The sequence below is a fragment of the Rhinolophus sinicus genome, chromosome 1 (assembly GCF_057876585.1).
Source record: "Rhinolophus sinicus isolate RSI-liver-muscle chromosome 1, RSI-T2T, whole genome shotgun sequence".
In the NCBI taxonomy this organism is placed as follows: domain Eukaryota; kingdom Metazoa; phylum Chordata; class Mammalia; order Chiroptera; family Rhinolophidae; genus Rhinolophus; species Rhinolophus sinicus.
This window is the reverse complement of record NC_142501.1, coordinates 50,195,678-50,221,917: the sequence shown is the minus strand read 5'-3', so window position 1 is coordinate 50,221,917 and position 26,240 is coordinate 50,195,678. Positions and strand designations below refer to the sequence as shown.

Below are 26,240 nucleotides of genomic sequence, written 5' to 3'. Positions count from 1 at the left end.
CTCGGCAGTGGAACACATAGTAGATTAAAATAGCCATGAATTTTTTGACATTCCCCTCCTCAATAGATGAGGGTCTCTGTTCTTAAATCTGGGTGGTGGGCTCTGTGACTGCTTTGACCAATAGAATACAGTAGACACAACTCTGTATCCATTTCTAGGACAAGGCCTTAAAAGTCTGGCAGTGTCCACTTTAGTCTTTTGGAATGTTCCCTGTGAGGAAAACCAGAAGTTTGACTATCCTGAGATCACCATACCATGAGGAAGCCCTAAGCTGATCATGTGGGGAGAACGTGTAGCGATAACGAGAGAAAGAGATGTCCAGCCAGCCCTACCAGTTCCCAACCACCCTAGCCAAAGGCTCAAGTGAGCTATCTTGGAAATAACAGGCCCCGCAGATGCAACATGAGAAGAAATGAAGAACCCAGATGAAAGATAAAATTAAGACCCCAGACCTATGGCCCAGGCTAAACAATTCCAGTCTTCAAAAGTGGTTGGAGCCACCATCAAATGAGCCGAAGCCGTCAAACAAGCTGTCCGCACTGTGCTGCCAGAGTTCCCGACTCACCGTATCAGGAGCATAGTTCCTGCTTTAAATAACTAGATGTGGAGATGGTTTGCCAGGTAGCAAGAGATAATCAGAACAGCACATGGAGCTCTTTACTGTTTTCTGTACTTCATGTTTAAAATAAATAACTTACACTTAATTTTCTTTAAAATTAAAAAAAAAAATAGAGAAATAAATACATTAGGTTTTTCTAAAGAAGAATCAGAGACAAATCAGAGGGCCAGAACTGATTAAGCCAAAAACACTGCTACTACCAGCTGTCTTGCCAAAATTAAATGAATTAATGAAGTCCCTAAACATTGGATTTCTTTTTCCTTGCAGACATGCTTCATTTTTTTTTTTTTTCCTTTACTGTAGCGTCAGTTGTGTTGTTATGACACAAAAGTATTGATTCTTGCTGAAGTTTTGGTCACTCATGTAGGGAAGTAGCCAGAACTCCAACCAATGTTAATTTCTTTCAAAACTCTCGTTGCTACTCCTCCACCATCTATCCAGCTCAGATACTCATGAACTGTCTTACATTCTTCCCTTTCCTTTCCCCTTTAAAATACAGTTGATTCTAATGATTTGCAGATTCTGTGTTTGCAAATTTGCTTACTTGCTCACGTTTATTTGGAACCCCAAAACAACTGAAGTCAAGGCACTTTTGTAGTTCTTTGTCAACATGGGCGGAGCCACAGGAAATTTGAGTCTCTCACACACGTTCCCGGCTGAGGTCAGGCAAGGTGATGCTCTGCCTTCTTGTTTCAGCTCTCTTACTACAAGTGTCTTTTGTGTGTTCTACTTAATGCCATATTTGTCTCATTTTTGTGCTTTTGCTAGTGATTTCACTGTTTAAAATGAACTCCAAGCAGAGTGCTAACGTGCTGCCTCGTGCTCCTAGGACAAGAAGGCTGAGATGTGCCTTAGGGAGAAAACATGTGTGTTAGAAAGGCTTTGTTCAGGCATGAGCTACAGCGCTGTTGGCTGTGAATGCAATGTTAGTGAATCAACAATATATATTAAGTAAGGTGTCTTTAAAATACAGAAACATACATAAAACAAAGTTACATATTGATCAGTGAATGAAAATGTGGTGACCGAAGGCTTGCAGGAACCTAACTCTTTCCCCTAGGAGCAATGGGTCAGGATTCACTGAAAAGCGTCTGTGGTGACTTTACAGAACCTGCAAATAACAAGAATTAACTACAATTTATTATTGAGGCTCAGAGGACTATTTGGCAGGGTGATTTTAAAATATTGGGTTTCTGGAGATTTGGACCCATTAATGTTTGAGTATTAAAATTGACCAGACTACATTTACACCACACTCACGAGATGGTGCAGCTGGCATCACTGTTCTCACCCATTAGACTATAAATACCACAAAGATAGGAAACAAGTCTGTTGTAATCACAGATATGTTTTCCAGAATCTATCGTAGTATCTGACACATAGTAAATGCTCAATAAATACCTGATTCAATCATTCATTCATTAAAAAGATTAATTAAGCCTCTACTATGTGCCAGACTTTATGTTAGACAATGGCTATACTGAGTAGCATAATATGTCAGGTAATTATATGAAGAAACATAGAAAAAGATAAGCACGATAGAAAGTATGGGGTTTATGGAGGGTTGCTATTTGTATAAATTGGTCAAAAAGCCTCTCTGATAAGGAAACTTCAAAAAGGATACCTGAAGAAAGTAAGGGGCAGTCTATGTGGATATCTGAGATAAGAGCAAAGGGCTTGAGGCAGGAGAGAACCCGCATGTTTGTGGAAGAGCAAGGAGATTAGAGTATCACAGGACCTCTCTTTACCAAGGAAAACACAGAGCCTCACAAGGGAAAAGTGTGTGCCTGATTCTGTAGAGACACCAAACATTCCCATTTATGCATTTTGGTAAGGAAGTCAAACAGTAATATTAAATAAAAGCAGTATTTATCATCAAGTAGAACGACCCAACATTTGAGAAGGGGAATCCCTTCTGGGAGTACAGAAAAGAAGAGAGATGATCTCATTGATATGGAAGGAAGGTAGAAGTGGTCTCTTTTTCCTCATCTTAAAGCCTCCATAACACACAAAATGTAATCCCTGGAGGATATTAACTATTCATGAAAGGTAAATATACACTTTTAACCTATGACATTTGAGTTCTGAGCAAGAGACTATAACTGTTGTATTTTCATAACCTTATAGCTCAGTAAAGCAAAAGTCAAAACGAAATATATGTTTTTAACATATGACACTTGAGTTCTGAGCAAGAGATTGTAACTGTTGTATTTTCCTAACCTTGTATCCCAGAAAAACCAAAGTCAAAAAGAAAGGATACAAGGAAAAAATAGGAAGCAGTTACAAGCTAACCTTCTGTAATGTTTCAGTTTTATTAGACATACATTTTTTTAAAAAGGAAGATAGAGGTATAGTTCCATAGTCAGTATTATGCATTGTCTTACCATTTCTTATGTTACAGTAATCAAATACACAACTAAGGAATTATAAATCTGGCTGTTAGAGACTAAGTGTTATATATATTTCAAAGCTATTCCTCTTTGTAATAAATAAGATTTCATTTATTTGTACAACATCATCATAGAAATTTTAAAAGTTAGTCACAAGATGTTAAAAACAAAATGTCTGTCGAAATACAGAACAGCTAGGACATAGTATAATTGTGTACCTATAATCTAATCACTGATAATATAGTTGATACTTCCTTGTTTCCCTGGGCTTTTTTACATCCTAAAAGAGTAATCCATGGAGGCCTTCCCTTCTGGTATATTAGGGAAGGAAAACACAAGCGGAGGGACATTGCATTTTTGGAGAGAATGTACCTAACCATCAGAGCATCTGGCAAGAGCAGGCCATTGAAGCCCATTATTTCTGCTTGTGAATAGACGGGAGAGTCACAAACATTGAATTATAGTTTCACAGAAACTGTGTTCATATTAGTAAATAAAATTAAATATCAAGCCCAGAGCCAGTAGTTAAAAGAATTCAGCTCTAGATACCATAAAAATTTACCTAGCAATTCCACCCAAAGCTTTAGGGTGGAACCACATACACCAGACTGATTGCATATCGGCCAATGGTCAAAGGAAATCCATTGCCATTCCAAAAAAAATGCCCTTCCATTGCCACTCTAAAAACACGGCTTGTTTACTTGAAAGAAGTAAAAGACATACGTAGCTGAGACATGTGCCATTTTATGGAGTAATAATGAGCTAAGACAGACACTGATTCTAGCCCCAAATGTAAATTTGATGGAAAGGAGAATAGGGCCATTTGTATTTTACTCCGGCTTCTCGCCTCTTGCTCTGCCAGAATTCTCACAGTAAGTTTGCCTTGAGGGTTTGGGGCAGGGGCGGCAGCGTCTCTGTGGTCTGGCTCGCGCATATGAGTAAAAGTCAGTTTGCATTTGCTAAATTATTTATGAGCTCAGCTGCTGTTTGGATTTTTTATTGAATAATTTTTAAAATAAATATTTTATAAGCAGCCAGAGGCTATTGGTATTTGATGCATTTCAGAAAATTAAAGAATAAAATTTAAACTGTAGTGTACAAAGACAAAAGGATCACCCTGTGTTTGTTGAGAGAACACACATGACACACACAGTGGATGGATTTAAATAGTTTGAATAGACTACTTACCAAACCATGTTTTTGAATTTAGATAAATTCTCCTTTAACAGATGAATCAAAAAATATCGCACTTCAATTTGTTCTTTGCTATGCATCACTAAGTTGGTATTCTTGGTGCTTTCCGAATTAGATGTGCATTCTGGGCTTTTATTCTGCATGTGGGGCCATAGCTTTGAATTGTGGAATAAATGAATGAACAAGGCTGTCAGATCAAACAAATATATTCGTATTATCAACAAATAAGGTTGCAATTAATACTGCCTGTTAATACCAGGATCACTTTGTAGATAACAATTATTTTATCTCACCTTGAAAATTAGCTAATAAAGTCGAATTCATTAGTAACTCTGCAAAGCTGAAGATGTAAAAAATCTTTCAGTACAAATTATGATGATAAATCCAAGATACAGTGAAGCAATGTCTTGGATTGAATAGCACTGCATCTCTCATGATATGAAGTATGTTCAGCTTGTGTGAAACTTTAAGCAAAACAGCCAGTGTTGAACCTTTAAGCTGATTGTTCACCGAAACGCTATTTTCTTCATGTAGATTTCTTCACATAAATTTCAGTCAGTGTTTTCATCCAAAGGGTTATGTTCAAGTTTATACAAAATATGAATACATAATAATTTGTATTCAGATAATCTTTTCAATCCAGGAACGAAAACATCCTATGAATGTTTATTATTTCCCTGGCCATAGTACATATGAAGAACTGAGTGCCACAACTGTAGGCCTTTACAGAAATTTGTCTTGTGCGGTTGTTTTCACTGTAAATTGCCTTGCTTCTCTAGGCTCTGCCTGCTGCCTACGCTCTCATCTCCAGAACCCAAGCCTTAGCCCATTCTTAGGCTCCAATTCAATGGGCCAGAGATGAATGTCAGGATTCTTAGTTGTACCAAATGACAAAACTCAAACAATTTGTTAATGAGTTTGATGTCCTTTATTCCAGGGAAAACAACCCATGGATTGGGGGAGTACAGTGCCTCCCTATCAGTGGAGCAGCCTTCCTGAGGGATTTTGGGCAAGAATGAGTTTTATAGAGCTTACAAGAGACAAACAGAAACAAGGCATGATTGGCTAGGAGGTCAGGGATTTTCTTATGAGGCTCACCCTCCCTCCCTCCTTTCCCACCTCCCTTCCTTCCTTCTCCTCTTCCTCCTCCTTTTCTCTCTCTCTCTCCACTCTTGCAAATTAATTGAACTCAAAGAGGGAGTCATGAGAACCTCTGATTGACAGCCAGTCGGTCAGACGCACAGGTAACAATCTGGACTTGCAGTTGGCATCTGAAGTGGGGGACAGTCTTGTGGGACTGAGCCCTTAACCTGCAAAATCTGGTGCTATCCCTAGGTACATAGTGTCAGAATTGACTTAAATTGTAGGACACCAGCTGGTGTCCGAGAACTGTTTAGTGATGTGAGGGGAAAAAAACCCACTATAATGGAATTGGGTGCAGAATAATCAAGTTCCACTTATCTCATGCTGGTATTGTGAGGCTCAAATTAGACCATTTCTGTGAAAATGCTCTACAAATATGAAAAGCATGAAACAAACATATGATATTAATATTGATGTCCAGAGTTTGTAGACCTCCATATTTCTAAAACTGCCCCCTAACAGGAAATTAGATAGAAACTGACTTCTAGAATAAAGTCTCTCCTTTTCAGTTCATGCACAAAATCTCTAGAAAAGGAACCTGTAACATCCCCACTGCAAACCTCCTCACGGAAGCCGCATTAGGAATCGTCACAAAAGAGCAAGAGGGTCCATGACTGCTACACACCTGGAGATATACGTCAGAAAACGGAAGCAGAATATTTAAGTTGGTAACAGAAGTTTCACTGGATCCTCTTAATTAGCTCACGCCAGGGAAGTCAATACAATCCACTCTCCCTATTTCCAGAGGCTTCCAATGTGTCAGAGTCTTTCTATTTTTATTACATGAATGGCTTCCAAATAAGCACAGTGTGAAGCAGCAATGCTTTATAAAAACCGCATTAATGCACCAACTTGTTTGGAAGCCAAGAGGAGAATAAGAGCATAGCCTAGAGAGAATTTAACAGGCTCAGTATGAACCTTCCCTAGCCAACAGCATCGAACACCTGTTAACAGGCATGAAGAAGTTAGAGAGAACAATGAGCATCTAAGCACATTGCACTAAATTCCAAACTCCAGCAGTGGTGCTTTATTTTCTCCTGAGGTTTCCATGGCTAAACTTGCTCACTAAAGGATTATCCTTGAAAAAACCGTATCTCTCCCTACAAGACTTTCAGAGACATTTAGGATGGGCTAAAACTGAAAAATAACCAGGCTCAATAAGTTGGGCTATGAGTTGAGGAAGTTTTAGTTATATAATAGTTCTAATCTTTTGCTTGGAAAGAGACACTATAAGCAAAGTAAAAACAATATGACAAATTGGGGGAAAACGGTTGCAACAAACATCACAAAAAATCTGAATGTTCCTATTACATAAACTAATATCTAAAAATATAGAACAAAAGTTTCATTAACCCTAGAGAAAAAGGGGCAAGAGCCTAGAAAAAAAAATGCAGATGTTTCTCAACCAAAACACAAATGCAAATGAAAAATTCACTGAAATATCATTTCTTAAAAATCCAAAAGTATAAAAATGTAGTCTGTTGGAAAGGCTTAAGGAAATAACACTTATACATGGAAATATCTAGCAAAATTATACACGAGTCTATCCTTTATCCAAGAATTCCACATCTGGCAATCTATCCTACAGATAACACTAGCAACGTTATGAACAGATACATGTAGAAGGAATTCATTGTGAAGTTATTTGAAACAGAAAAACACTGAAAGTAACCCTACTGTTCATCAAAGGGGATTGATTAAATAAGCTATAGTTCAGTGATTCTCAAACTTCAGGTGTATTAGAATCACCTGGAGGTCTTATTAACACACAGAGTTTCTGATATAGTATGTCTGGGGTGAAGCCCAAGAATTCCCATTTTTACCAAGTTTGCAGGTGATGGCTGGTGACGCTGCTGGTTTAGGTGCCACACTTTGAGAATTACTGCTTGGTATGTCCATACAATGGGATACTTTGCTGCTGTAACAAGGAAGAATATCTCTATGTATTACTATGGAGTCATCTTTGGTTATAGTTTTTAGTAAAAATAAGCAAAATAGAAAAAACTGCATTATATACTACTCCTTACTAAAAAGGGGGCATACAAATGCATATGTATTTGCTTATATTAAAAAGATAGATCATAACATTTTTTAGAGTGGTTATATATATGGAAGAGAGAATAGGATAAAGTTAGACTTCTTGGTATAAATCTTGTTCTATAGATTTGACTTTGGAAGAATGTAAATATTTTAGTTAATGATAAAGTAAAATACATGTTTAATAAAATCAAAAATAATATGAAACAAATGAACCTAAATGTGTATCAAGTTGGTGGCAGAACTACACAGAGAGGAATAATTCCAAATGACTTTAAAACACAATTATTTGACTATACAGCCCTAGTGGAATGCCTGACAATAAGATGTGTAAAAAATAAAATAAAATTTCAAACTGTTTTCAATAATCATATTGTTGGCCATTGTATAGGTAGTGTTATTAGACTATTATATATAATGAAGAAAATTAAAAATTATGGGATATTTTTAATATTTTTAATTCTATCATTCTCTAAGTAATTGATCAAAGGTATCCTTGATATGGGGGAAAAAGAGACACAAATATAAGAAGAGTTTCTGTACAAACACTGTAATCCTGAATTTGAAAAATCAGTATCAACTCATAGTTTATACATAGTTTTTAAAAAAAACCAATACAAAATAAAACAATTCTTAGCTCTGTTCTCTAAAAAGGCCACTGAAATTGCGGTCTCTAAATTACATTGCCCACTAAAAGAAAACAGGGCTCCTTGGAAAAAATAGCTGATTCAAAGTCAGTGTCAGGAAAGGTACAAGATCTCAAGGAAATCCTCAAAAACAACTGAGGTCATGAAAAGAGGACTCAGAAGCCAACCCAAAGAGAATTCCACTACTGTGTTTCCCCGAAAATAAGACCTAGCTGGACCATCAGCTCTAATACGTCTTTTGGAGCAAAAATTAATATATCACCTGGTCTTATTTTAATATAATATAAGACCCAGTATAATATAATATAATAATATAATATAATACCGGGTCTTATATTAATTTTTGCTCCAAAAGACACATTAGAACTGATGGTCCGGCTAGGTCTTATTTTCTGGAAAACACAGTAGCTAGAGATAAGATACCTTGAGGCTCAAAGAGAATAATAACTGCAATGGATTAAATGACACCAAATATGTTTAAATCCATGAGTTCATAGTAATATTTAAGAGAAAGAACGAAAAGAAGGGATGGAGGGAGAGAAGGCGGAAGGGACGGAGGGAGGGAGAGAGAGACAGAGAAAGAAAGGGAGGCAGAATTGGTCACCGTTAAGACATGACAGTGAACCAATTCATTATTTTAAAAAGTGTTAAATAAAGAAGGATTCAAACACTTATTCTACCTTTTAAAATACAAACTGTATACTGGGTTACCACGCAAAAGATGAAGGACGATCTCTATTTATGGAACTATTCTATAATAGATTAGAATCAGAACACCACCATTTTGCAATGCCTAACGAAATAATGGGTTTGCTGGTCATCATCAACAGCTGACAGCATCATTAAACTGGAGATAAGTGAATATTATGTGCCTCCTAATGAAACAACATATCACCTTATGAAGTAGTCAGGCCAAAAAAAAATTATACCTGAGTCTAATTAGAACTCTGGATCCAACAACCGATTTACAGGAAATTCAAAGGACAAAGGAATATGTCACATAACAGCACCACAGGAATACAATCAGCAAAATCCACACTGCAGGGAACTACCACAGAAACAAACAGGTTTTTTTTTCAACAAACAGCAACATGAAAAAGAGGGAAGATGGAGGTAGAACCTATGTATTAAAAGAGACTTAAGAGACAAATCTACCAATTATAATGAGAAGACCTTATTTGAATCCTAATTGAAACAAACTTTTTTTAAAAAAGAGATCATCGGAAATTTGATCACTAATTGGTAATTTGACATTAAATAATTATTAATGTTTATATAATCTAGTTATGTCTAAATAAAAAAGATTCCTTTTATCAGGGTAAAATATTTATAAATGAAATAATATTATGTCTGGAATCTGCTTCTAAATAATAATGGGAGGGTAAGTGAGAAGGGTAGTGGTGGACTGGTAAATGCCACAGGTAAATGCCACAACCAGGTCGAGGGTGGGGTTGGGAGCGGGGCCTTGTCTGAAGCATTTGTATCCTCTGCTGATTAGCCATGGTGTAAATACTCACAGCACGACTGATTTCAAGCTATCAGGTTGTGTGACAGAGCCTGGACTTGTGAAGAGATGCTCTCAATCCACTCTGTAGGAGGTGAGAGCTGGTTCCAACACACCACTGGAGCCGGTGTAAAGGTTAAACAAGGTTGGTTGGCCAAGGGTTGGTACAAGGTTGGTACAAGCAACTTCATTACCACATACTGTATGCTTGAAATTTATTTTGTTCTCCATAAGAAAACATTTTTTAATGAAATTGTTAGCTTTCCTTCCCTCAGAAAATATGCAAATTAGACCCCATTAGATGCCTAAAGCCAAAAAAGTAGCAGTTTTTCCAATTGCTAAGTGCTAGTTTGTACTCAAGTCTGCTCTCAATCACCTGAGCATCTTTGCTTGCTCTTGCTTTTTCCTATCACACAGGGATGAGATTGAAATAGTATTTTAAACATATATGTGTATGTAGTATACATGTGTCCATGTGTGTATATACATAAATACACATACATCTCTTAAGCCAATCTCCCATGTGGCTTGGAAGACCTAACCTTAGAAGGTATCTGATTTAGGCAATCATGATTATAAATTACCTTCACAGGTATTTCACTACAAACTACCACAAAAATGTAAACAAAGTTCCCCAGATAAAAATAACTTTGGGGATATCTATTTATGATAATCCCCCAATGAAAATAATGCAGAAAAACTTTGTCATGCAGGGTCTCTGGTCCCGCTCCCCACATAAGAACATGGTGAGGCCAAAGAGGAACACCCACGGAGCCATAGATAGGGGAGTCATACCACTGTATTCTCGCTGGCGACTGGGTTGGAGATACAGGAAGCAGGAGCCACACGATCCGCAACCTGCCATCCTCTTCTCTGTCAACCAACCTCACTTGCTAACTGCAATCCCTGCTTGTTAGCTCAGCCACCATCCACTGCTAGCGTAGCCACGGCAGTTATATTAGTGGCCAATGGCTCACTGGTTATAGCTGATAGCCAACTAGCCACAGCTGATGGCCATCCAATCACAGTTGATGGGTTAATTTAGAAACATGACATCTATACTTTTAATTACAAATATAACAATAATGACATTTATTAACATTTACCAGTGCCAGAAAACTGTTATAGGCATTTTACAAAAGCTAACTGATTTTATCTTTTCAATAAGACTATGAAGCAACAACACTCTGAGTGCTGGACCCAGTATTCAGCAAGGAGAGAGATTAGCCACAGCATTTCTATCACCATTTGCCCTGCAGCCACTTGTGGCAGAGTGGAAAAAGCCTTGGAGCAGAGGATGGGCTCTCCCTCACATGGCTGCGCCATTCTGAGCAAGTTGCTAAATCACTTTGAGTTTCAGTTTCTCATCTATAAAATGCATGTCTCCAAGGTCTTTTTCAGGTCAAAAATTCTAACCTAATCAATGACAATTTTGATGAATGACATTGATTATTAGCATACATTTAATCAATTTCCAAGATTCAAGCATATTTTCCCAAATTTGTCTATAATGAAGTATGTCTAAAGTTTGTAGAAACAAATACCTCAGAGGCTCTTCTGCAATCTAGACCCTTGCATTTGTTGGACTTTATTTTCCTACTATTTTCCCCAAAATGTTCCTATAATTCAATTTCAATCCAGTATCTGAAAATTTGCTGTCCAAACAAATAAATAGGAAGAAAGCATTGCCTTTTGGAAAGTTAAATTCAGTTTTCTGAATAACTAATATATAGCCATTATTTACAAGTTATAATGATATTGTTATTCTATTAATATTTTAAATTCTAGTTCCTAATTTTCTCTATTTTACAAACTATATAGTCATCAGCTTGAACTTCTTTTGGATGAGGGTTAGGATGCAAAGAGAAACTGTTACCTCATGAATGTATTTCAAACTTCCTGCCTGCCATTATCCAATGGCCTCTTAGGCATCACCAGATATTCTTAATAAACTGTGAGTATCAGAATACTTTACACCACATAATTCACATTGAATTTTACAACCTAAAGGGCAGCTTTTTATTTTCTGCTGCAATTTTTAATTTTCTGGGTCTCTATTTCTATTGTTCTTTTTTCTTTATATTCACACACTCTCCTGAAAAGGACCTAATCAAACATTTTATATTGCTACTCCATCGTCCACACTATTAATCAAGATATTAAACATGGAGAGAGCAATCCCACTCAAGCCCCATTTGGAGCTTCACATATTGTTATTACCATGACCTCTTTAACTACAGACCCTCAGCCAATTTTCACTGAATCGTTCCATTTTGTGATTGCTCATGTTTAAGTCTAATCTGAATTATTTAAAATTGCATGAGGAATTGGCAAATGATTTGATAATGTTCAAATATAAATGCCATCTCATGAGGAAATGATTTCATAATTCTATCAAAACTGCAATTGGTTTTGTCAGAAGCAATTTGTTTTACAGAACCCATTGCTTACTCCAAATTACAATTCCCTTAGCCTTTTAGATATTTGCATTTTCTTTTAATGTTGCAGACATTATGTAATGGTGCTGAGGTTTAAATTAAACAGATTTATAGCTGTCCTTCATACTTAAATATGATGGTACACTATTCTATGCATCGGAAAAGCTGAAAAGACTGAAGGTGATCTGCAGGGGCTGTCTGAATGTTATACACAGAGGATAGTTATCAAATATAAATATTTATCAAATATCCTAGAGGCCGCAAGGAATTTATGATGGACTTGAGCCACTTAAGTCTCCAATTACAGTATCTCCCGCTAATCTGCCTGCTACTGCCAATTCCTAGTGATAATCTACTAGGCTCCATTACCCACATTTGTCTTTTTCCTGAGCCACTTGCATTCAGTTATTACATTTCTGGGGTATCTAGTTGTCAATCATTACTGCTGTTGTTATCATTTCTTTGTCATTTTAATCATCAGGCAACATATCCTGAACTTGTATAGATGCTAGATTGGCACATATCACAGAGAAATCTCGTTTTCTTCACTTGAAAGATGAAATGGCTATATAGATTTCTCTTATCGGCAACCTTGTTTTACTGATAACTACCATTTATTATTATCTTCCAGGTGCCAAATTAAGCAACTTATAAGAATTATTTTATTTAATCCTCAAGGTAGGAAATTTTATCTACATTTAAGAAATGATGAATTGAAATTCAGTGAGGGTAGGTAACTTGCTCAAGGTTATACAGAATTGCATTGATGGAGCCACCCTTTAATTCTTGTGGGTAAAAGATATGTAGGGACAGAGAGACTTCTAACCACAAGAGGACAGAATAAGGAAGCTGGAGCCCATGTCACGTTTATAGAAAGTAGAGATGAGGCCGACTGGAGGCTCAGGGAGGAGAGAGGAGGGCAAGTCCCCTAAGTGGACTTACGGAAAGAGCAAGGAGGGATACAGGAAAGAGTAACACTGTTATAGAGTCTTCATTTCATTAATATAAAATATCCTCCTTGGTTTTATTTAATACTTTTCACCTTGAATTCTAATTCATCTTATTTTAATATAACAGTTATATTGAATGAGCTAAGATGAATAGTGTTATAAATTAACTTATTAATGTGTTATAAAACACACTTATTCTTTCCCACCACTCCTTATTAATTTTGCTCCATCAAATAATTCATTCCCTGTCATTGGATGAAGTCTTGGACAGGTCCTACAGTTCTTTGGCTCACTCTCAGATAATATATAAATTGTCTTTTTGTTTTGACATGTAGCGGGCCAATCCAGTGTGATAATGAGAACTCCAAACTCCACTTTACCCAGTTTATACCTTATGTAGGATTGGGTCTGCTCCAATCACAGGCAGAGGGATATGGGCAATTAACTTCTCTGTTCTTTGTTCACCTCCCTCCTCCAGGGCTGGGCCTGGGGTAAAGGGACAAAGTATCATCTGCTGGTACTATTGTGAACTGCATGTTTCCAGCCGACTCTTAAGCAATTTTGTGGATATCTCAGAGATTCCCCCAGTGGAAACATTGCACTGTTGATCTCTTGATACCACCGGGCTGCTATCCACTCCTCCCTCAGCCCCCAGGCTCCTATGGATTACCACTGAACTGGCTACCATCATCTCCTTTGCAAACAGACTCCTCTTCTAAAGTTCAGGCTGGCTTGCTCATCCCACCCCACACCCGCAACGTGTGGTTCATTTCTGGTCCACAGGAAACATGCACATTGCCCGCGCTGTCATGCCACTACCAACTATGGCTTGCTCCCTAAGCAGGCTTGCCTCTCTTCTCTGCTTCTTCAAGCCAATCTAGCCACAGATTCTTTTTTTTTTTTTTTTAAGGAGGGCACAGCTCACAATCGCCCATGCTGGGATTGAGCCAGCAACCTTGGTGCTACCAGCACCACGCTCTAACCAACTGAGCTAACTGGCCACCCATAGCCACAGATTCTTATATAGCCCATATGTGCTCCTAACTCCAGGAATCAAGCTCCCAGTGAAGCCCCCCTCACTTGGCATAAGATCAAGGGGAATCACACCTTCTCCTTTCCCCACAACAGTGGAAGAAGCACACAGCATCCAACAACTTTCTCCAAAGAACGCCTTTCATTCCCCTACTCTTTTAGAGGCTAGGATAACAGTCTTACTACTTCTTAGCATGTCTTGTACGGAGAGTCTGGTATCCCACTTTAGATTGTGGGGTACTTGGTACCCATTTAGCTCTGGGCCCTCAACCAAAACTGAGACACAGAAGCCACTTCAATATCCTCTTATATTTGTACTGCTACCTCTGCCTTCTTTTCATTAGTATTTGCTAGTACAGCTTTTCCCATCCTTTGATTTTTCAACCTCCCTGTGTCATTTTTAGATGTGTCTCTTATACAGTCAATTGATTTTTTTAAACTTAATACATAAGTCTCTATTTTAATTAGGTACATTTAACTCATTCATTGTGATATTGACTTTATTTCTGCCATCTTATTGTCTTCTATTTTTCATGTTTTCTGGTTGTTTCTTCTATCTTCCTTTTTTTTTTTTTTTTTGACTTTGGATGAACTGCGTTTTCTTTGTTCATTTTTTTTCTCAAATGGTTTGAAAATTGTATAGTGTATTTCTCATTTAATGATTTCCCTTATGAACATACACATTAAAAAATATTTTCTAACAATGTCTAGCATAAATGAGACTCTACATCCCTTCTCCTAAACAATCTAAGAACCATGACAAAGTTTTACTACCCTCTGCACTTGATCAACTCTCCCTCCCATCACCCAAGTTGATTTAAATCTTCTTAGATTTTGACTACAGATTGTTATTAATTTTTTACAACCTATGCCAGTTTCCAGGTTATCAGGCCAAGTTTATAATGTCGTTTCCTAAACAAACTTCTGAGCAAATAACCACGTTCCATATACTTTGTCCACATACTTTGAAGAATTTCTAAAAGCAAACCGGGTTAGTTATCATCGGGAGAGGCAGAGAGCACATGGGTAAGACCTCTGAGGCTTAGCCTTCACTCCTGTCCTTGCCCTCCCCTGTACACTTGGAAGGAGCATTTTTTACCTTCCTTTGTTTCCTGACCTGCTCTCATCTGAGTATGGTCCTGACCATTTTCTATCCAAGTCCCTATACCTCTAGCCAGTTCTTATTCTTTAATTCCTAGCATTAAAAAAAAAGCACTTAATGATTTCAATAAAGGACCCATGAAGGCAGGGAGTTTTCCTATTTCACTGCAGCCATGAAGCAATTCTCATCCCTGCCCAATTTCATGAGATAACAGCCTCAGTCACGGTCCCCAGACAAAGTAGGAAATCCCCTGGTCTGCTGTACTCTAAACCTCTGAAGTTTTTGAGATCCTGCTTGTCTGGCTTCACAGGATCAGGCAGGGCTGTAGCCTTACAGTCCATCTATTGCAGGGGTGTCCAAACTGCAGCCCGCGGGCCAACTGCGGCCCGCGGTCCATTTTTAATTGGCCCGCAGCAAATTCCAAAAATATATTTACTTTACTTAAATAAACCAAGTGAGGCAATACGTACTTCACCTTGAGTGAGTGGCCCGGCTGTTTTACCACATATGGCCCTTGGTGAAAAACGTTGAAAAAAGTTTGGACACCCCTGGTCTATTGCCTTTGTTTCTTGGTCGGCTGATAATTCTCCAGGCCATATGGGGAGAAGAGCCTCAGGCCCCCAACCTCAGGCTCTGGCACCCTCTAGTGGCCATTGGCAGGCTTACAATGTCAGCGCTGAGTTCTAGATTCTTACCTCGCAGCTGTTCTCTCAAAGGCATCACCTTCCAGTGGCAGCAATCCAACAACAGGAGCAAGGAGAGGGATTAAAAAGGAGAACTCAGCACACTCTCTTACCATCTCCTCCAAATTTTCCCTCCTCCTGCTACCACTCCTTTTGAAGAAATTCACAGACAGCTTGGAGACACTCCAATCTTCCTGTTTTAGAAGTGCTTATCTATGTTTTTCAGGCAAGGCATAGAGGTTTGTCTTCGTTCTTCAAAGTTGAGGGGGTATCTGAAGGGTAGCAGTGCCTCCCTTTGGTAAAAGACATCCAGAAAACCCCTCTGGCTTCTTAGCGGCTTTAAGCTGCCGGTTCAGCATCCCTATCTAGTGATAAAACCACTGACACTATCTGCAGACTTTGCCAGGAATCTGTCAGTGAACTCTGCCCACAGGAAAGGCACCTCACCTAAAAACTGAAAGGGAACATTTCAGTCATAAGTTTTTAGTTCCTAGAAGAACTCCAGTGGGACTGCCTGAGTGGGAGGAGGTCATATATATATATATATATATATATATATATATATATATATATAGCCAGTAGTTTAAACTTGCCTTCCCTTTAAAGGACCCACTCTGACCCTTGCCCAGTACTCCAGTAACATGCAGTGGTATTCCACCTTCCCGTGGCGGTGTGGTTAGTGGGGGCCTTTTCTCCTCAGTAAGTAATTAGAGACTTAGAAATGCTGAGCGGGTCTGTACGTCATGTGGCACCAGGCTACACCTCTACCGATGAACACTAACAATGGGCAACAAAAGATGCTGTCGTAGGTAAAGGGGGTGCTGTTCTTGTTACCCGGGGCTCCTTGGTCTTGCTTGACTAAAAGCCCATAATCAGTGATATCCTAGGACACTTGGCAAAGTACGGCCCATGGATCAAATCTAGTCTGCCACGTGTTTCTGTATAGCCTACAAGCAAAGAACGCCTTTTACATTTTTTTAATGGTTAAGAAAAACAAAACTAAAGAATAACATTTCATGGCACAAAAAAATTGTATGAAATTAAAACTTCCATGTCCATAAATAAGGTTTTATTGGAACCTGGCCATACTTATTCATTCATATCTGTCATGCAGGGAGTCATCAGGGGGGTCTCTGGTCCCGCTCCCCACATAAGAACGCAGGATATGGCTAGGCCAAAAAGGAACACCCACGGAGCCATAGATAGGGGAGTCATACCACTATAGTCTCACTGGTGGCTGGGCTGGAGACACAGGGAGCAGGATTCACACAATCTGCAATCCGCCATCCTAAAAGCAATCTGCGCTTGCCAGCCACCATCTTCTTACTAGCCCCCATTTTTTGCTAGCGTAGCCACAGCAGTTATATTAGTGGCCAATGGCTCACTGGTTACAGCTGACGGCCAACTAGCCACAGCTAATGGCCATCTACTACCCGAGCCAGCACCTTTCCACGTGAGGCTGAGAGCCTGGAAACTGCTCTCTGGGGCTCTGTCCCCGCAATATCCTATGCCTGCTTTCATGTCACAACGGCAGAGTTGAATAGTTGCAACAGAGACCATAGGGCCCACAAAGCTGAAAATATTTACTATCTGGCTTTTTACAGGAAAAAGCTTGCTAAGTTCTCTCCTAGAAGATCGATGCCTTCTAGTTCATCACAGCTACCCAGTGGGATGGGGTAAAGAATGTGTACTGGAGACTTGTGGGGAATGAAGGTGGATTCACATTGTGAAGGCCCTAACTGAAGATTTTGGATTTAATCCATTAGGCCATGGTGATTCTTTAAAGTTGGTGCCAGGATTAAAGCAGTGTACTCTGGAGATTTAACATGGCATCAGTGGATAGCAAGCACTGGATGAGAGAAGAATTCTGAGATTGGGAGACCAGTGGTGAGGAATAACAATTGAGGGCTCGATCCCAAGGAGAGTCCAAGAAGAGGAAGAAGTGGTTACTGGTGGCATGCTGGGGACGGTGGCAAAAGCTGTGATCAAAGAGGCTGAGGTCATCAGTAGAATGTAGTCATGAGATACCAAGAGCCTGTGCCCACAGGACAGAGGAACGTTTCTGAGTGTGATCTGGTTTTGTCAATTGGCATCCTTCTTAATCAAATGATCCTGTGACTAGACTTACTTTTGCTTTCCACTAGTATCTTTAAAATACAACTTAATACCTGACAGATTATGGACATGGAGCAAAGGGATGGAAACAGGAGGTAAGCAGTTTGAGATTAATGAGCATCAATCTATAAATTCCTGGGTACAAATGGCTAGGGAACTCCCCAAACTAGTAAGTCTTTTCCTGATCCCCTTCAAATAATAATGCTTCTGCCCAGACACCTCTGGGCTCCTGGCCATACATTTCCATTAGATTGAAATTAACTGGTATGATCAGAGTTATTAAGGAAAGGAAATCATCATAATTTCCAAAGAAAAGAAGGCTACGTAATTGTTCCTATAAAATTATGTCAGAAGCTATTGTTGCAGTCCTGAAGAGTTCTATGAGCAAATCTGTTTACTGCAGGAAAGGGGAAAATCATGAAGTTAATATTTTTTAAAAGGAAGCACATTACAAAATGAAAATAACTTTATTGTGTTACTTGAACGTGACATACAGTACTACTCAGAATTCATCTTCAGTTTGTAAATGTACTAGCAAGTGTAAGGTCCAAATTAAACTTTGAGTTTTAAGACTTTGGTGAAGAGAACTGTAGTGGAGAGAACAATTGATTTTTATCTTTTACATTTCCATTTTAAGGTGGATAAACTTTTCTACAAGAAAGGTTTAATAGCATCATATAACTTTGTAATGGAAATAGATGGGATTTTTAAAATGATAATTCATTGTTGTAAAATAGTTGCACAGCACAAATTTGAGGGTAAGTTCCTGAAATTTTTGTATATATTTAATTTTTTCTTTTCACCTTCAAATTTCCTACACTACTCTTAGTTCATCAACTTAAAATGATGGTATAGCTAAGATTCTGTAAGATAGGAAAACTTTGAGATTTTTAGCCACAAAAAGCCAACAAGTACCATAGCATATCCAATGCTATGTTAGAAGCAGTAACTAAGATCAGATTAAGACTTTCAGAACACCTCAACTACACAGATGTGAAAGACTCCAAATGACCTGAAAATCATTATTTCCGAAGCGATTCTTAACACAGAAACATATACACTTTCAATGTGTATACAGAAATACCACACTGAAAGAGGTAAGGAGGGAGAGAAATTTAACAATAGGAAAGATATATGAATAAAAGACAAAAACAGCAAACACTGGCCCATTCTGGGTATTCTTTGTGTCTTGGCCTCTCCCAGCACTGAATGATAACACATCTCTTCTGTCAGGAAGCTCCTGGTTTCTGGCTCCATTTGACTGTCGCTTAAAACCCAATTTCTTTTTCTTTCTTTTTTTTTTTTTTTTTTTTTTTTTGAGAAAAGCAGTCAGATAAGGTAAGTAAATGAGAAATGTCAAGATAATCTGCGGGAATCTGGGAGTATTCAGAAGAAGTTATACTCAGGCTATTATTTCAGAACAATGTAACACACCTAAATAGAGTTAAGTGCTTATATTTTGGGGTCAGAGGGTTTTCTGAATTCTGTCACTTCCTAGTTCACTTGAATAAGTGAGCTAACCTGTTCTAAGCCTCAGATGCATAATCTATAATATAGGACTAGTATTACAATGTATTAGAATGTCACATACAAATATATGATCTATATTAATACCTGCCTAATCAAATTGTTTAGAGGAATAACTGAAGTAAAGCGATAATGTTTACCATCATGTTTTGCACATAAGTACACACTAAATGTAAATTGTTATTAGCATCACTTTTCTTACAACCTTATCTTTAAAGGAAAGCAACTTTTTTCTGAAAGGAAAGCAACTTTTACTTTCGTATGATAACAGGGTGTTGTCTCTAATTTTAATAATAGACACTACAATTTATTAAGTGTCTACTATATACTGCGTCTCATTTAATCCTCAAAGGACCCCAATGAATATGTATTATCATTCTCACTTTATAAGTTAGGACTCTGAACTAGAGAAGTTAAGTAACTCTCCCAATTGCACAAATTGTAATTATTAAACCTGGAATTAAATCCAGATGTCTGATTTCATAGCCCATGTTCTAGGGCAGAGATAGCAAATAGGTTTTAATTCTTATTTCAAATTAAGAACACAAGCAAGTTATCAAAGACTACCAGGTCATGTCAAAAGCACACTTGAGAGGGCTTTTACTGGCCAAAGATGAGACAACTTGAGCCATCAGAAACAATAATGACTACCATAAGTGGAGACACAATTCAACTATGTCAATAATTACTTTAAACATGGCATGTTTGTCTCAATAAATGCAGGAAGAGATTTGACAAATCCAATACCCCTCCATGATAAAAACTTACAACAAGGTAAGAATAAAAAGGAACTTCCTCAACGTGATAAAGGACAGTTAACATTATAGTTAATTATGGAAGACTGAATGCTTTCTAAGCCCAAGAACAAGACAAGGATGTCTGCTCTTACCCCTTTCATTCAACATTGTACTGGAGATTCTGGCAAGGGCAAATAGGCAAGCAAAAAAGTAGAAGGCATTCAGATTGGAAAGGAAGTAAAACTATTTCTATTTGCAGATGACATGATCTTGTATATAGAAAATCCTAAGGAATCTACTAAAAATTATTAGAACTAATAAATATGTTCAGCAAGGTTGCAGGATACAAGATCAATACACAAAAATCAATTGTATACCTATACACTTGCAATGAACAGTCTGAAAATGGAAGTAAGAAAACAATTCCATTTACATAACATCAAAAAGAATAAAATAATTAGGAATAAATTTAACCAAGAAAGTATGAAACCTATACTCAGGAAACTACAAAACATTATTGAAAGAAATTGAAGAAAATTTAAATAAATGGAAAAGCATCCAATGTGCTGGATTGGAAGACTTAATACTGATAAGATAGCAATATTCTCCAAATTGATCTGTGGATTCAACTTGATCACTATCAAAATCATAGTTTTTGTGTGTGTGGTTTTTTTTGCAGAAATTGAAAAGCTGATTCAGAATTGAGAGTCCAGAATAAACATTTACATTCATGGTCAACTGATTTTTGACAAGAATGCCATCACAAGTTAATGGGGAAAGGGAGTCTTTTCAGAAAGTGATATTGGGGTAACTGGATATCCACGTGTAAATAAGTGAAATTGTGTATACACAAAATTTATGCATACACACATACAAAAATTAACGGATCAAAGACATAAATGTATGAGCTAAAACTATTAAACTCCTGGAGGAAAACATAGGCATAAATCTTTGGGACCTTAGGCAATGGTTTCTTAGATATGACACGAAAGCACAAGCAACAAAAGAAAAATAAGTTACACATTATCGACATTAAAAACACTTGTGCTTCAGAGACACCATCAAGAAAGCTACAGTAATCCATAGAATGGGAGAAAATATTTGCAAAGCATATATCTGATAAGAGACCTCTATGTAGAATATATAAAGAATTATTACAACTCAGTAATAAAAAGAAAAACAGCCCAATTACAAATGGGCAGATTATCTGAAGAGGCACTTCTCCAAAGTAGATATACAAATGACTAACAAGCATATGAAAATATGTTCAATATTATAAGCTATCAAGGAGACACAAATTAAAATCACAGTGAGATACAAATTCACACTCAATGGAATGGCAATCAAGAAACAGAAAATGACAAATGCTGTAGAGTGTGTAGAGGAATTGGAACCTTCATACACTGATGATGGGACTGTAAAATGGTGTAGCTGCTTTGGAAACGAATTTGGTAGTTCTTCAAAGGGTTAAACAAGAGTTACCATGTGACCCAGCAATTCCACTCCTAGGTGTACACCCGAAGAAATAAAAACATATGTCCACACAAAACCTTGTACATGAATATTCATAACAGCATTATTCATAATACTCAATGAGTGGATACAATCAAAATGCCCATCAGTTAATGAATTGGTAAATAAGATGTGGTATATCCATACGACAGAATATTTAACAATAAAGAAATGAAATGATAATTTAAAAAATGAAGTACTATATGCTACCACATGAATAAACTTTGAAAGCATTATGCTAAGTGAAAGAAGCCAGTCACAAAATCCCACATATTTTATGATTCCATTTATATGAAATGTTCAGAATAGAGACAGAAAACTGGTAGATTAGTGGTTGCCTAGGGCTAGAGGATTACATGTGCGGGGGTGGGGGTGGAGGGGGTAGGTGGGTGGGCATAGGGTTTGAGGGAAGGAGGGAAGTGATGAAAACAACGTTCTAACATTCATCATGGTGATGGTTGCATAACTCTGTGACTATACCAAAGACCATAGTATTATAAACCTCAAATGAGTGACTTATATGGTGTATTATACATGTCTCAACATAGCTGTTATTTTTTAAAAAATTGAAACAAAAGAGAAATCAGTTGAAGTGAGAAATTACACCCAGAAGTGCCTGGGAATAAAGTTCCTGAAACTTTCAGAATCACAGAGAGGAATCTTGATTTACCCCGGAACATAAAATATGAGTTTTAAGAAAATCTTATCTAGCTCTTATGGGAAGAGCAACCTCTCTACACATCGGGATTACATTCTTGTTGGTGAGAATATGAGGGAACCGGCACTCTCGTGCCGTTGGTGTGTGGGTATATTGGGGCAATGTGTCAAAAGGTTAAACATGCACACCCCTTATGGTAGCACACCCACTCCAAAGGATGAATGCATAAAGAAGTTCATCAGAACATGTTTTGTAATATTGAAAATTGGAGATACTCTGTGTCCAACTACAAGCAAAGCTTCTCAATCCTAATCAACTCAGTCCTGTGTTTCTAATAAATATTTTGTAACACTCCCTTTACCATCCTGAAATGAAAGTCATAGATACCTACAACAAAATACACTGAACTGTAATATGAAAGAGAAATAAAAGTAACGTGTAACAAAATAATACGTATTTCAATGTCAATACTCTAGACACAAAACATACTCTAGGGGGCAGTACCACCCAGTTAAGAACTCATTGTCTACAGCAAACTGGTTAAATAATTTATGATATATCCAAACAAAGGAATGATATAAATCTAGATTCGACACATCGTTGAATCAAAAAGCAGGTTGTAAAACAGCATTGCAGAGTTTTATTTATGTAAATAAGTAGGAAAAAGTCTTAAAAGTTGCTCACTAGGATGTTGATGATTTGACAGGAATTGTCCCTATTTATGAGATTCGTAAGGATTTTTGCTTTTTTAAAAAATGTATTTGTATATTTGAATTTTCTTCTCTACATATATAACTTAAAAGTTTATAGCACGCCCCAATGGGAGAATCACAGATCCCTAAGGTTCTGGAGTGAGGCTATATCATCCGCAGTGGAGATTTATTTACCTTTTGTAAAATAGTTCCTGGACTTTTCCAGGCAGCTGCCGAAGATGGTGGATGTACTCAGCCAAGGGCCGTCACTTGAGTCCTCAGGTGATCATCGTAACCAAGTAATACTCCTAGGCAGGAGGGTGGGGGTCATGCGCTACAAGGGCATCCACATTTCTGGCAGTTTCTACAGAAACAAGTTGCGGTCCCTGGTCTTTTTCCACAAATGCATGAACACCGCCAACTTGTTCTGTGAGCCCAACCACTTCCGGTCTCCTGCCACTCGAGGGCCCCTCCCACTTCATGCTCTGTATCTATCGTGTTGGCAGAACCATGGGAGGCATTTTGCTGCTCAAGACCAAGTGAGGCCCGGCAGCCCTGGGCTGCCTCAAGATGCTTGATGGGATCCTGCCCCTGCCTACCCCCACAAGAAAAAGCAGATGGTGGTTTTTACTGCCCTCAACGTTGTGTGTCTGAAACCTACTTGTAAGTTTGCCTACCTTGGGATCCTCGCTCACAAGGTTGTCTGGAAGTACAGGTGTTGACAGACACCCTGGAGGAGAAGGCCAAGATCCATCACAGGAAGAAGCAGCAGCTCATGGTGCTGCAGAAACAGGCTGAGAAGAATGTGGAGAAGACAACTAACTGACGAATATTAAGAGGTCCTTAAGACCCATGGACTCCTGGTTTGAGTCCAATAAAGACCGTGTTTCTCATGCTTGACCTGCCCTTCCCTTCTTCCAGACCTAAAGGAGGCAGTCCCAATGTCCGAGTGCCACAGGCAGCAACTTAAGAGTGGCCCTGAAAAACAGCAGTGAGGGGAATGCTTCTAAGTAGGCAGAGTTTTAGCTACTGCATCTGGCCATTTACTTTGTGTAGAAAGCTATGGGCCCTGACAAAGGCTTGTCTGCTTGGTCAGTCTGGAGGGAGAAAGATGTGGGATAAAGAGGTCTGCGAAAGAGGCATGTAGATGAATCTGTAAAAGTGGACAGGAAATGTTAAGATCTTTGTTTCACAAGTTAATGCACAGCAGATGGCATCCATCAAAGAGGCACTAAACAACTAGTACAAGAACCGATGACTTGTCCATATAATGTCAGCCAGTCTCTGCCATTGGCTACACCAGTGTTAGTCCAACAGGCCTGTGATAAAAATAGGGACAGGAACAGAGGATATACACAGAGCAAACAGCATGGGGTCCCACTTACCAAGGCTTATTTATCAACTGCCATTGGCAAATAGCCAAACTGCCAGCAGAAGAGACCAATGCTTGGCCCCGAATATGGCACCAAACTTTTGGTAGACCTACTAGCTATTTGATTACAAGTTGTCCACACTGGACTCATTCCATCTGGAAGTAGTATCAGTCTATCTTGACGGCAATATAAACATATTCCAACTTAGACCTGCTGCCTGAAAGTTCTTAGCCAGCATCACTAAGGGTTTAAAGTGTTTGATCCACCAACCAGGGCAGCAGTGGACACATGACTATGGGATCCACTGATCCTTTCATACATTACCCCACATAGACAAAATGGTAGACTGATGGAGCATGGAAATGACCTGTTAAAGATTCAGCTGAAGAGCTAGGGTGCAAAGGAGACCTTGTGATAGGGGCACCATCCTGTAGGACTCAGGTACACTCTAAGTTGATATTCATTATATGGTACAGGGTCCTTCACAGAGAGAATATCTGGGTCCAGTAGCTGAAGGGTGGAAGTAGGAGTATCTCTGTGTACTGATTCCCAACGATTCACGTGGGGAATTTTAACCTTCTTTCCCCAAGGGTTAGAGGTTTGGGCTACTAGAGGGGAATTGCTTCCACTAGAAGGCACAGTAAGAGTCTCATTAAACCCCAGCTGCCGCCTGGTCATTTCAGGCTCCTCATCCCAAGAAACCAGAAGGGAAGGACAGTTGACCCTGATATTCAACAAAGTAGCTGTTAAGCAGTAGGGACAAGAAAGAATATGTGGGATAATCCCTTTGGGTGTCTTGGTTTTCACTTGCCCAATTTGGATACTATGCAGACAAGTGCAGCCGCCACAACTTGAGAAGCACCTGGTGGTGCAGGGCTCAGGCCCTTCAGCAGAGAGGGTCTGGGTCACTGCACGAAGCTACCTAGACCAGAAGAGGATGAGGGGAATCTAGAATGGGTAGCAGAGGAAGGATATGACCAGCTTCAACGATAGCCCCAAGAGCAGCTTCAAGGACTGTAGTTAAATTTCTAGTTTGTCCAGGAAAAGGGACCCAAGAGAATTTTGGAATGGCTGTGCCTAGAGCTGGGTGGCCAGTCGTGGCTATAAGGGTGCACTGCAGAGACCTCCCCATGCAGGACTGAAGCAGTCATCCCACCAGCTGCTGCAAGTGTTGGGTCTGACAGTTTTCAAATGAATCTTTCTCCACAACTTACCCTTTGCTCGAGAGGGCCACCTTACTTTCTGCATTCAGCCAGATTGACTGGTCATTGAGGTGGCATAAAGGCTTCAGAGCTCCCTGCGGGAATGGCCGAGGCCTTTGGTGGACTGCATCCCAGTTTACCTTCTTCCTCTGCCCAATCCTGGTTCCTTTAGTCTTTCCGCAGCACTCCCCAGTGAAATTTCTGGACCCCAATCTTCATCTCAAAGTGCATTTCCCAGGGAACTCAATCTGTGATAGGTTCCTTTCCCTGTGTATCTTATAACTGTTAGGACCTTTTATATTTTAAGTTAAAAAAAATCAAAATTGCTTAAATAAGGAAGGGGATATATTGGCTCACATAACTGGGCAGGTATTGGGATTGATTTGATTCAATGGCTTAATGATGTCAAGGACCCAATTTTGCTCCATTTCTCTGCTCTGTCTTCCACAGAAGGAGCATTATACTAAAGCTAGCTTTGTTCACAATGACAGTAGCTGCAATAATTCAAAAGTTTATATTCTCGACCTTCACCTCCCAAATGGAAAGACAGCAGGCTTTTAGTAGCTGCGTTTGAAGAACAAGGAAAAATCTTTCACAGAGTTACCAGCTCTTCAAGTTTCACGGACACAAACCACCTATCCAGTCTAAGTTTCCTACACCACTCACTGTGGCAAGAGCTATGGGA

General features: G+C 38.7%; 1 pseudogene; it reads left to right on the top strand.

Annotated features, from left to right (window-relative positions):
* Positions 1–23,849, top strand: part of LOC109456196 (large ribosomal subunit protein uL13 pseudogene) — a 38,372-nt pseudogene extending 14,523 nt beyond the window's left edge.
* Positions 23,850–26,240: the final 2,391 nt, after the last annotated feature.